Raw genomic sequence first — 13,772 nt, forward strand, 5'->3', positions numbered from 1 at the left:
TATTTGGAACACATTCAGACACATTTCAGCTTTATTTGGAACACATTCAGGGATTCCAGTCCAATACAAACAGAACATTTAATTGAATGCAGTAAATTGTGTGGGTGGAAAGACGTGACAGTGATTCATTTCACTTAGAAGGAAGTTCAAATTCCCCTTTTGTGGTTTATTACAACTTAATGCTTGTTGTTCAACATAGATAGTGAAAAAAGTTAAACTGGTCATTTTTTATTCATCACAGAAACAAACAGATGTCTTTTGAATGGTTGAAATTCTGGCTTTTATGTTTTTAAAGACACCCTTTAGTTATTGTGGGGCAAGCTGTGGAGGTAACTAGATAAGCAACATTATTCCTCCTCTAAAACCCTCTCATAAAAGCAGCTTTAAGAGGTGGAAGTAAGTTATGAGCCTATGCCAGGGGTCGGATGCGCCTGTGAGCTAAATCGGCCCATCGCAGTGAATGGAGTGTAGAGTAAAAGTAAAGTGACACCTCTCCTCTCCCCGTCCCATCACTGAGCTGCCCTTTGAAGTGGGATGAGCTCGCAATAACCTCATCAAAGAGCGCGCCGGCCCGATCTGAGCCACATTAGCCCCCCGCACTAAAAATATACACAGCGAGCTTCACAAATTGGCACCGCTTTAATCTTGAGCAGATGACACACACACACACACACACACACACACATACATACATACATACGTACATACATACGTACACACACACACACATACACACACACACACACATATACACACACACATACACACACACACATACACACACACACACACACACACACACACACATACACACACATATATACACACACATACACACACACATACACACACATATACACACACACACATACATGCGCGTGCAGGGTCTTTGTTGGTGGGGGGGTGGCACGGCGGCGGTTTGAAAGGGGGAGGTGTAGGAAATAATGGAGGCGACCCTCTCCCACCGTGACATGGGCCGTGTAAACATCCTCTGACGCGGCGCTCACTCCACAGTCGGTCATCACTGAGGTCATTGTTAAGGCTGAATAAGAGAAGACGAAAGCAAGAATGTGGTGTGGCGCCTTCATCACGAGGGAAAGCACGAGCTCCTCAGTAATTATGCATATAAAGGTAACATTAGAATGAAATAGACATGTAATGGCAGTTATTCACATTATTATTACAACGCAGTAGATACAGGGGAAAAGGACAGATTATAGGAAGTTAAAAATAGAATAATAGAAGAACTCTTATGAACAAAACAAAAAACTCTTATTAACAAAACTCCTCTCCTATCTTAATAGGGAATGGAGGGGGGAAATAAAATAAAATTGATAAATAAAAATAAAAAGATAAAGATAAAAATAAGATAATAATAAAATAATAATACTAGAATAAAATAAAGTAAAGTAAAAATATTGGCATATTTAATAGCATTATTAGCCAGTTGATATTTTTTACCAGTCTTTTGTATGTTTGTCATACTGAAGGTCTCAAAAATTGAATGGATGTAATGGTTATAAAAAAAAAAAAAGATGGATCTGCTCGTTTCCAACGAGATGTTATTGTTTTGCAGTATGCCATTGAACAGGTGACTCCGCAAGGCCGTGTTACAGGTCAGATCTGGGGAGATGCGAGCGCACTCACTGTAAGAATGCATGTTTTTCAACGTTTTTTAGGTGTTTTTTTTTAAGCAATGAAACCACGACAAGATAAGTATAATACAACACACTATGAAACCTTCTGTGCAATGCAGTAACATCTCCATGGAGACAAGTATGTGGCGGACCTTTAACGTTAATGACCTGCCTCGCATTACCAATGTGCCACAATAATAATAATCATAAAAATAATCAATTTTATTTATGTTGCATTGTACATTACATCAAACAAGGACATGTGCCATAAAGTTATTATATCAATAAATCAAATCAACAAGTGATTGATGTAATGGTTAGTCACTGAAATATAAAATAAGATAAGTCAAATGTATTTCTAATGTGTTACTATCAAAGGCTAAACCTCAAAGCACTAAAGCAGTAATCATTACCGGTTGTAAACTAATTTCATCCAAATTAAACTTGTAACTGATCTATATTATCATCTTTATTAATAATCTACAACCACTCTTGTCACAGCGCTGAGTTCTTTTATTCACATCCGCTTTAGTGTTTGTATTTCAGCGTACAGTATTTGTCCCAAAACTCTGATTCCCAGCATTTCACCGTAAACATATTAGTAACACAGTCAAACACAGATTCTTTACACCTCCCACTCACACAACCTCTGCCACAATCTGATGTGTTGCGGCGTGGCAGGCTCGTATCCAGTTATCTCTAAGGCGTGGCCCATCGAACGCTATAAAAATGAAAGAGCCAAATCAGGGAAAGACGGCGATACCGTGAGGTCACTACGGGGTAAGTCACGATACCGTTTCCCGTAAAGCTCAGTGTTTTCTTTCAAACGGAGATCCTGTGTCATCTCTCTTTTCCCATCAGACCTGAGCGTGACGACAGCAGCGCTCACGACACTTGAGGCTGAACGTAAATGAATTATTGAGAGCCAAATATTCCAGAGCACCACAGTCATGTGCAGAATGCGGGAAACTGAGAAACAATGAAACAAATAGAAGGAAGAGATCAACCAATATGTTTTTATTTTGTAAACCAAAAGTTACCAATACTGATATTTTAGAATCCAAAGCAGCTGACAAGTTTTGCCAATATTTCTGCTAATCTAAATAATCTTCCACAAAATATGTGGAAATGACTACAAATGCCTTTACGGTACATGATGATAAAGAAAATGAATATCAGCAGAAATGATGTTTTACACATTCACAGGCCGGTTTTACTGCAAACACATGAGAGATGAGTCACATTTTGTGCAATTTTCAAATAAAACTTTATCTTCACTGCCTAATTTTCCTTTAAGCAGGTGGTCAGCCCAAACTATCAGCCTATTCTGGAGTTTTAGCTGAAAAGGGCAAGTATAAAGTCAACTAAAAAGGGAAAATACAAGTCAACTGATATCTATAGACGACGTGGAGAAGACGTGTGTAGAAAACTATAGTGAACACAGTGTAATGTAAAATCTGAGCATGTAAACTGAGTGAATATAGTATAGTAATAGTATAGTAATAATCATGATAATAATAATAATACATTTGACTTAAAACACTCTTAACATTGAAAAGCTAAATATCAAAGTGCTACAGAGAAAGACGCAAAACATAAGACACAACGATTGAGAACAATTTCTTATTTACAATGTTCAAAAGAGATCATATTTTGTTTTGAATGGTGATTGTAATGGTTTTTCCTCTCTGAAACTCTTTTTTGACTCTATTTAAATTCTCATACTCAAACATTAGTACTGTAGTGTCAATTCAACACAATCATATCATACTATTTACCATTAATATTAGGCCTGTACTATTCTCATGCCACTGGCACTACTGTATGGAAAGAAAAGGGGAGTAAATCATCTGAAAATAAATCAATAATTACAGGCTTTATACAGAGAAGGCTTCATTCCTGTCAGTGGATGATGGACACGGTTGCAACGGGTTACGTCAACTCTTCATTCAAGTTTTACAAGATACCGCGGTGGAATTTGACTTGTGCTCAGGTGAATGCATACCTGGGCGCTCCGGCTCACCGCACACACCCTGAGATCACAGTCCAGGAATTACATGCGTCACGTTTACTACAGGAAGCACTTCACCAGATAACACAGCTTTTTCATTCATTCATTCAAACTAGCCCCGGTCCAGTTCCCCGGCCTAGACACTGCTTTTCTGCCTCTTCACTGTGACAATGGATGGTCGTCACGGTAACGGCGTTTTGTTATGATCTGCGGCTCAAGACAAGAGGATGAGTCACGGGGACAGGCCGAATCCCCGCGTCGGCAGTGTTTACGGAGACGAGTCTGGACACGAGTGGTCTATTTGTGTGTTGTCGCACCGGTGCTGGAGACGCAGAGCAACAAACTGCAATAACGTGTTTAAAATAGCAGCACGGAGACACTTATTTATCGTCAAATTGCTGGTGTAAACTGCAACCGTCAGCAAGACACACCAAAGGCCCAAAAGTATCAGGTCTCAATAGGTCACGGGCAATACTTGTCTACAAACACACTCATTTTGAACATAGAAGTGCCACATCATTGTAGCATCTGTACATTTCTATTTAACACTGGCTTGTGATCCTGTTTGATTAGATTTAACTCTAATCTATAGAAAGAGTTTACATTTAATAAACATAAAGGTCGTGACAGGGCGATAAAACCTATATCGGTCAAGAGGAATACAGGTTTAAAATGAGTTTTGATTGTTTCAGACCTCTGAGCCTGATTTATCATGAAAACAAATACAGACCATGATCAGGCACTATATATTTCATCAATATTATTACTTAAAATATAATCTTATTGACAGTATGTGACCCAGATTGAACTCCTCATCGGTTTTATGTCTGACCTCGATGTTGGGGATTTGCCTGCAGGAAGTTTACACCCCCTCATAACCCCTGGTGCATATTTGTTGTGTCTCCTTATGTCTAATGCTGTCCTGTCTTGTGTGTCTGTGCGGCGTCCGCCCTGGCTGCCTGAGACATTCCTCCCAGCGTCTCCTCTGTGTGTCCGGGGCTTCTCTGAGGACAGCTGCGCTCGTAGCTACACGATCTGGCCGACCCGCCGGCCATACACACTCACGTCTTACAGACCAGAGGTGCCACATTCATCAGATTCTCCTTTCAAACGGACATAAAGGCAGATAAGCTTTCTATTTCAGGGGGAACACGGATTAAACCACAGGCATTTGGATTGGGGCCACTTTTTATACTTAAAAAGGTTTGGGGGTAAAAAGGAGAAGTCGTAGAGGGACTTTGGATCTGACTCATGTCACGTTGTGGCCAGGCCGTCTGGAGAATGGGTCAGGCCTGGTCAGTGCTGGGATGGGAGACCACTGACAATACAAGACCACAGAGCAAACTGTCCTTCAGCACCTTGTCTCGTATGAATATGGTGAGAGGGAGTGTAGGTGGCGGTCGGAGGGGACGATGGTGCACACTGGCAGCCTCGTTTTAGTCAGTCTGCCCCAGGGCATCTGTGGGTAGTAGTTGCAGTAGTTACTTTCCAGTGTAGAGTGAATTAATAATCTGATGTAAAGAACTTTTGTCTTGAAAAGGGCTCCAATGCGTTCTTATTCTTAAATAACATTATGTCAGATAATTATGACATTATTATTATTATGACATTATTAAAAAATTAAAATGACATTACATAACAATGCAATAGTCAAAGCTGCACTATGTATTTTTTCAAGAGGAGTGTCCACTTCCTGCTTGTGGAGATGAAACTGCTGTAATGTTCCACAGTGACATTACACCTATTTAGAGTTTTAGTTACCAGGTCAGATCTGTGGAGAGTACTCAAGGTAAGAATGCTTATTATTCAAGGTTTTTCAGCAATAACACATGTGATTGAACAAATGTACTCCTGATAAGTTTACTGTCGCACAGTGGAACCTTCTGTACAAAACACCTTCAAGATTGAGGAGTGGGTGTAAAACCTCATTTGTCCCGGTGTTTAAGATTATACTTCATTGATAGGGAAATGAGTGCTCTGCAATTGACCTTTAAACTTGAACGAGCTGAACCCGGAGCAGCTAATCACAAACCTCACTGTGTTTTCTTTATGACAGTATGAAGCGACCGAAACAGGAAAAAGATAACAGAAAATATGTCTTCTGTAACTTCTGTCAACTATATTATACCCATAAGGTCTGTGGATATATTCAATTCTGTCTTATATGCATTTGACTATCACCAAATTGCTATAGGTTTCCCTATAAATGTTAATAACATTGAAGCAGAAGAAAGGATACTGGATACTTACAGACAATCAGCTGTATATGAGTAGTAAAGGTATTCTGTCCAACTGAATTCCAGCGGGGGTGTTTGATTTCAACACCTGCCTGTGTGGGCGTGTGAAGAGCGCACTGAGAACACTTCAGAATAACATTACATTTCCCCGTCTGGACATCACATGCACAGCCCCAAAACTCTGCTCTACATCTGCTCCATCATTCCAGAAAACACACATGGAGACAATCGAATAAATGTAATAGGTCAGAATTCTATGCGTTTTCGGTTTGACTTTCAGATTGCAGATTTGTTGACCTGATTTAAGGTTAATATCTCTGTATTTATTGGCATTCAACAAAAACTGGCACAACGTTCAGTGCCTTCAATGTAGGAAAACAAAAGGGAAATGATTTTGTCTCAAGTGTTCCAGAAAGTGGAGCCATTATTCAAACCCTTAAGATGTGATCGTTGTCAGTTGAAAGGACTTTAAAGGTCCCATAACATGCAAAATTGACTTTTCAGAGCTTTTAACCTTCTTACATTGCTATTTGTGCTTCATATATGTACCCAGAGTGTTTTTTTGATTGATTCCCGCAGTGTTTAGCTATATTACAGACTACCTCCTTTCCTCGATCTCCAAACTGACGGGCGGTGGCTACAAGACCGCGTCATAAGGGCAAGCACGCGTCATTATATGACCAAGTAAACAGTTTATTAAATGACCAAGTAAACAGTAATAAACAGTTTATTACATGACCTAGTAAACAGTTTATTACATGATCAAGTAAACAGTTTATTACATGACCAAGTAAACAGTTTATTACATGATCAAGTAAACAGTTTATTACATGATCAAGTAAACAGTTTATTACATGACCAAGTAAACAGTTTATTACATGACCAAGTAAACAGTTTATTACATGACCAAGTATACAGTTTATTACATGACCAAGTATACAGTTTATTACATGACCAAGTAAACAGTTTATTACATGACCAAGTATACAGTTTATTACATGACCAAGTATACAGTTTATTACATGATCAAGTAAACAGTTTATTACATGACCAAGTAAACAGTTTATTACATGACCAAGTAAACAGTTTATTACATGACCAAGTAAACAGTTTATTACATGATCAAGTAAACAGTTTATTACATGACCAAGTAAACAGTTTATTACATGACCAAGTAAACAGTTTATTACATGACCAAGTATACAGTTTATTACATGACCAAGTAAACAGTTTATTACATGACTAAGTAAACAGTTTATTACATGACCAAGTATACAGTTTATTACATGACCAAGTATACAGTTTATTACATGACCAAGTAAACAGTTTATTACATGACTAAGTAAACAGTTTATTACATGACCAAGTATACAGTTTATTACATGACCAAGTAAACAGTTTATTACATGACTAAGTAAACAGTTTATTACATGACCAAGTATACAGTTTATTACATGATCAAGTAAACAGTTTATTACATGACCAAGTACAGTCAAATACATTTGGCTTTTGAAAACGATTAAACTGCAAGCCTCCGATTACATTTCAAAATTACACTCCTCTGTTTGAACTCTTCCTTCCTTTAGTCTAAAGTGTAATGGCGCAAAAGTGAGAATAACCAAAACTAGTTAAATAGAAAATAATCCTTCAGCACAAAAAGCTTTCACAGCTTTTACAAAACAAGTAGTTCACATAGAAGTGACTGTATCCAAAACACTTTAAGGAAAATGACTGACGGGCACAAAACACAGTTCAGTCAAATCAATTTAAGCATTTTTAGTAGTTCTTATAAATAGAAATTGATTTTTTTCCCCGTTGTGTAATTGTAACCAGTGACAAACCAATCTAAACTACCTGCGCTTTCCGGCTTTGAATGCTAAACGTAAAACAAATGACTGTAATAACGTGTGCAGATGACTCGGGGACTTCTGAAATGCATTATGGGCTCAGAGGAAATGAGTTCACGCCAGAACAGCAAGTGAAAGAAAGACAAACGAGCAGGAAAAGCAGGGCATCTCCAGGCACAAGGCGTTTATTACAAATGACAAATGTGCAGCGGAATTCCCCACCTTTTGTTCAATGAAATAACCACATGCTGCTCCTTCTGCAAACACTACACCAGAATGATTGAGAAATGAAGGTATACGGAATCAATAAATAATAATGAGTGGTGTGGAAATATGCCGCACAGAAGCTGACATCATGAGTAAAAGGGCTCACTCACTTATTGCTCTTCTGATGATCTGTGTTGTGGTGGATTCATATGCATTTTGTGCTATTTTAAGTCAAGTGTATCGACATTTTTGTCCTCTCTTGGATCTGTGAATCTACTGCAGTTGTAGCGCTATTTACTATTTGAAAAACACTGCATTTGTTAAAACTAGTCCTGAAAAATCTGGTTTAGATCAAAGGTTTGTTTTCCCTGTGTGTGAAATCCCTGAACCATAAGGAGTCAACACTTTATAATAACTTAATTTTAATAGAATAGTTAACAAAGCATGAACAAAGCCTTAATTCGTAATGAACAAATAGTTTATTATGGTTGATTCAGGCTTAGAAATGAGCTAATAACCAAACTCCAAACCCTTTAAATATGTAGTTACTAAGCTCTGATCATTCTTAATAAACTATGTGTTCATTATACATTACATTTTGTTCATCTTTTATTAGAGCTAAGAAAGTGTTGCCTGAATGTTTTGTTCACACTTGTACATTTCATTAGAAAAGAGAATCTAAACTCTAACGTGGGACTAAATCTGGACTGGATCAGGACCAAACCAAGTCCAATAGAAATGTCACTGTGAATTTAAACCAATCAATATCATTTTAAGCCAAGTTAAATAGTAACGATAATAACAGCTGAAGAATAATGTCTGTGTAGTTCAACAAAGGGATTCGTCTGATCGTGTGTCAGTCTTTTTATTCACACTGTTGTGTGGAAATGAGAACGTGAGACTGGTGAATGACACGGTTCTCGGTTAGTGTTCACATCTCCTCACACGTTCAGGTTTGGATCGCATTCACAGCCTCTCCCCGGCCGGAGGAGCTGTGTGGGAAACATCTTGAGACACTGAGCCGGGGGCTGCGGGGGAAAGGCAGTGTTTGGCCTGTAAATGTGTGGATCTGCTCTCAGGACGGGAGCAGGAAGCCGGGAAGTCCCTTTATCATCTCCGCAGTTCCTGTACAATGCGATCTTAACCTCCCCTATGCGCGATAACGTTTCACGATCTGGCTCCGGACGCAGCATCGGCCCTGCAGCACATGTGTCCGTCACTCACAGGCGTATTGTTCAAAAGGAGGTGTGTAATCGCCAGTGATCGGGGTTTAGGCTTGTGTTTCCGATGGTGCGTGCCTGCTGAGTGGCCCGGGCTCTGCTGGAGGTTTGAGGAGGCCGGGGCGAGGACGTCTCTCTGATCTGAAGAGGGGGAGGTTGGAACACACAGGAAGATGGGGAGAGACAAGAGCGGGAGCGTCCGGTGACCTGTGAGGTGTGACCGGTTCATTCAAGACGACAGTGACATGTATCGATTAAAAACAGTTTTTCAGCATGTCAAAGTCAGTGTCTTAAGATTTGTAAATGGGTTGCGTTCACAAGTTTGATGGTATCAGATGGAGGGCAGGGGCCTTTAAAACTCTGTGGCAGATTCACTGTTTTTGGAGGAAAAATCCAAACAGAAAATGACACGCAGACGTTGAACCACATCATTATTTTTTGGGGATTTACTCAACAAACTTGTAATATAGATTGTAAAGCTTTACATCCATTCAACTGACAACAATCACGTCTTTGGTGTTGAATATCGGCGCCACTTTGTGAAGCTGTTGTGAAGGATGTTGTGCATAGACAAAGATAGCTGTGATTAGACCCAGATATGTTATACAGTAACAAAACCAGGTCAACAAATCTGCAATCTGACAGTAATTCTGACTGCAACGCAACCAATTGTTCATGTTTTACAACAACAGAACAACAATCATTTAACAATATTACATCTAATATTGACCTTTATATATGTTAATATATGATTTACAATCATATATTAACATATATTTAACAATCAATTACCCATGAATACAAATGCATTCAAATTGACATGTGGTCATAGCCAAATTAATCAGCAATCTTCAGTTTTATACCTTAAATTCAGCTTATTTTTAGGTTTCTTGGAGTGGCAACAATCCTCCATCGCTCCATCTTTTGCTTTTGACAGTGAAGAAGACATTTTTGGCTTTATAACAACTACTCGTGTTGAGTTAAGGGCATTTTATTCTAGCCAAATGCAAACAATGTGTCCTGTGTTAAGTCATAATTATATCAAAGTGGACTTTTTGCTAAATTTAGCAGTTGTCTTCATTGAGCGCTTACCCACACATTTGCTTGAAACTAAACTCACAACGACGGCTCTCTTTTACATTTGAATTCAGTCCATTCAAATGTATTATGGGGTCGTTCTCATGCCCAATTTACGAGTGAATAAAGAGCTCTAAGTGGCCGCTACAAAGTCTAATAGAAGACGCTAATGGCATGACAGCGGCATGAAACAAGAGGAAATCCTGTTGTTTGTAGCTCAAGGGTTTTTTCCACAAACCTCACAAAGCCCCTCTGTGTCCGAGTGTCCGTGCCATGGTCCAAACACAGGGCGAGGGCACAGTTAACCTTTGGACATGTCACTGCTGCAGAGAGAGAAGAGACAATGCTATTTCATCTGAGAATACGGTGTGCAAAGTGTGAAACTGACAAAAGATGAGGCGATAACGTTGGGAATGGTTCGCTTGGACCCACAGCACGGTTAATTAAAGTTTGGAGCTGTTGTCTTCATTAGAAATATCAGTTATCTCAATCTCAATCAATACAATCAATTTATAGTGGTTATAATTTGTTTGTTTGTCGTGTATTTTTAGCTCCATTTGGCTCCTTTGGCATTATCTAGAATATAAACCGCTAAATACAAATATGATTCCAACACTATTGTTTTCTTTGTGTATTTCTTTGTAATTTTTATTGTGAACATCGTAAATATTGTATTTTGCCTTTTGCACTTCATACAGTACAGTGTTTCTTATTATTTCTGCTGAGTTTTGTATTCTTTAGGGGCATTTCAGTAATAACTAAATAATACTACTCTCGCTTCAATAAAATACCCTTGAATAATCATTTAAAGTGCATTGACTATCTATAAAATAAAGTGGTTTATGATGCATACTTTTTTAACACACCATTTCATGCTAATATGAGTTATATAATCGCTAATGTGACATTTCGCTCTAAACACCACAGACGTGAGGCATGAACACTAATTACACGTCTGTTTAGCAGATTTCACTTCCTCTGATCCAGACAGGAAGTCCAAATGATGTCAGCTCCACTGGACCACATCTGTAATGACCACATTATGTAGATGTTAAAACCATGCATGCACAGCTCTGGACGTACAGACAAAACACCAGCTTACATTTGTGTTCCTGTCCCAGCGGAGCAGCGCGCAGAGTTTAGGTTACGCCTGTGGATTGTGGGAAAAGGACTGGATGGTGTCATTTTACCCAAGGAACTGTAAAGGCCTGATTTAAGCAGCAGACTGTCGCAGTTCAGGTTCACTTTCAGACACTACTCCATTCTGGTACTTCAGTAAAAAAACACATACAGAAGCAAAAATGTACCTTTTACAGTATCATGCAATGTAAAAAGTATAAAATCGATTGGTACATTTAGCGCACATTTTTGATACTTCAAATCAAATATTGAAATGTGGTGAAAATCTTGATAAAGATGCAGGTATCACAGTGTTTAAAGTCATCGCTAATGGATAAACACCAGTCTCTAGGAGGGCTTTTAACAGATCAGATTTCACTAAATGCAAAGTTAAATGATAAATAGGACAGCAATATATATATTCACACATCCACACACTTGCGAGTACAGTACTTTTACTTTTGTGCCTTGTTTCTTTGCACCACGGTAATTAAACATAGAGAGTGAATTAAATTGCAATAAAACACACCTTTTATAAATGATGGAATATAGAATATAAACCGCTAAATACAAATATAATTCCAACACTATATTGTTTTCTTTGTGTATTTTCTTTGTAATTTTCATTGTGAACATTGTAAGTATTGTATTTTGCCTTTTGCACTTCATATAGTACAGTGTTTTTTTTATTATTTCTGCTGAGTTGTGTATCCTTTATATCTCAAGAGGCATTCCAGTAAATAAATACACTAAATAATACTACTCTCACTGAATTAGATTGCAATAAAACACACCTTTTATAAATGATGGGCTGCAGTGAATAGTGCACACAAACACAGAGGCGTCTTTCAAGAAGTTGGGTCAGGAGCCAAACAGAGCTCCCTTTTCTTTCGGCGGGTCGGCGGGTGTCTGCTGGGGGCACGGGCGGAGATGTCTGGGGAGGGGAAGGGCTGCGGAGAATTGTTGGGTTATGAGTCACTGAAAGCCGCCGTCAAGAGTCGACCAAACCCGAAATACCCAAACAGGGAGGTCTGAAGGAATCCGTGCCATGGGAGAAGCTGAGTGGGCAGGACACAGGCAGAGCAGTGCAGGACGTGGACAGTGGTGTGGTCTGAGCGAGGGTCAGGGTCTCAGCATAGAGGGCCCAGCGCCGGAACAATGGCTCTCACTGTCCCGCACATAAAGGCCTCATGTACAGTGCACACATGTGAGAGAGAACTGTGAACAACGCACTTTAATGTGGTGCAGTTTGTCAACACGCAGTTTATCCTGGGGAAAATGGGACGGGACTGAATGGACGGTTGGATATGTTGTTTTTAAGAGCGTACGTGCGTTAAGCTTAAAGTGCATATGACAAGTAAGTCTACACATTTCAATAAAACATAGTGTATAGGATTAGATTTGAGATTTTACACACAAACAACTATTTTTTCACAGTTGGACAGTTTTGTTGATGTTTTTAATGTCACTTCCTGGTTGGACAGGAGCAGCAGGTGTGACATAAGTAGAGGTAATTCACCGTTACTTGGCAACCATATTGTAAATCCATATGAATTAAAAAATAGTTATGATTTCACAAATATTACTACTTGATTACATCTTTATTTTGTTATATGACTGTTTAAACTGTCAGGAAATGTCACTTTTGTCAAATTTGTGTCAGAATTAAATCTGCCCATTCACAGATACTTCTAAAACTACATCTAACACGCTAAATATGACTTTTATCTTTTATGTTTAAACACCCATCATTGGCGAAAACACTGCGACTAATAAACCCGAGCAAACAGATCAGAGCAGAGAAACATCAGGTGATTATGGCCTATTATTGACTATATTTTGTGACTTTGGCAGGTCTGAGAAAAATAAACTTTATGAAATGTTCCTAACCAAACCAACTATTTAACTTTATTTTACTACTTTACAAACCCATAATGTAGGAGGGACTGGCTGGTCAGGCAAGCGAACTAAAGCTACAACTGACAAAGAACATTTTTTATCCATGTCTGGAATTTTAAATGATGAAAAATCTAGTCAAGCTAACGACTCGCATGACCAATTCTGCAAATGACTCAAATTGGGGAATGACAGACCCTGAATGTTTCTTATTGACGACTTCGCAGAGGGATTCTGTTTTAGAAAGCTCTACTTCCTGTAATCTTCAACTTTAATTTACACATTTTCCTCACAAACTGCCACTTGATGGATGCAAAACTATGATAAACATTTACCACAGGATCTAATCTCACCAAACAAAATAGTCGTTGGAAAAACATAAAAACCTGTCACAATAACAGCCTTTATGAAGTGAGAAGAGAAGCATCGCCTCAAATAAACATTTAAATCAAATGTTTTGTTGTTGTTTGTTTTTTTACATATTTTGTTTATTTAATAGGAGATTATGACAGACAAATACT

This window comes from Eucyclogobius newberryi, unplaced genomic scaffold, assembly GCF_026437365.1.
Source record: "Eucyclogobius newberryi isolate DKJ021-1_F unplaced genomic scaffold, fEucNew1.0.hap1 SCAF_7, whole genome shotgun sequence".
Taxonomy (NCBI): domain Eukaryota; kingdom Metazoa; phylum Chordata; class Actinopteri; order Gobiiformes; family Gobiidae; genus Eucyclogobius; species Eucyclogobius newberryi.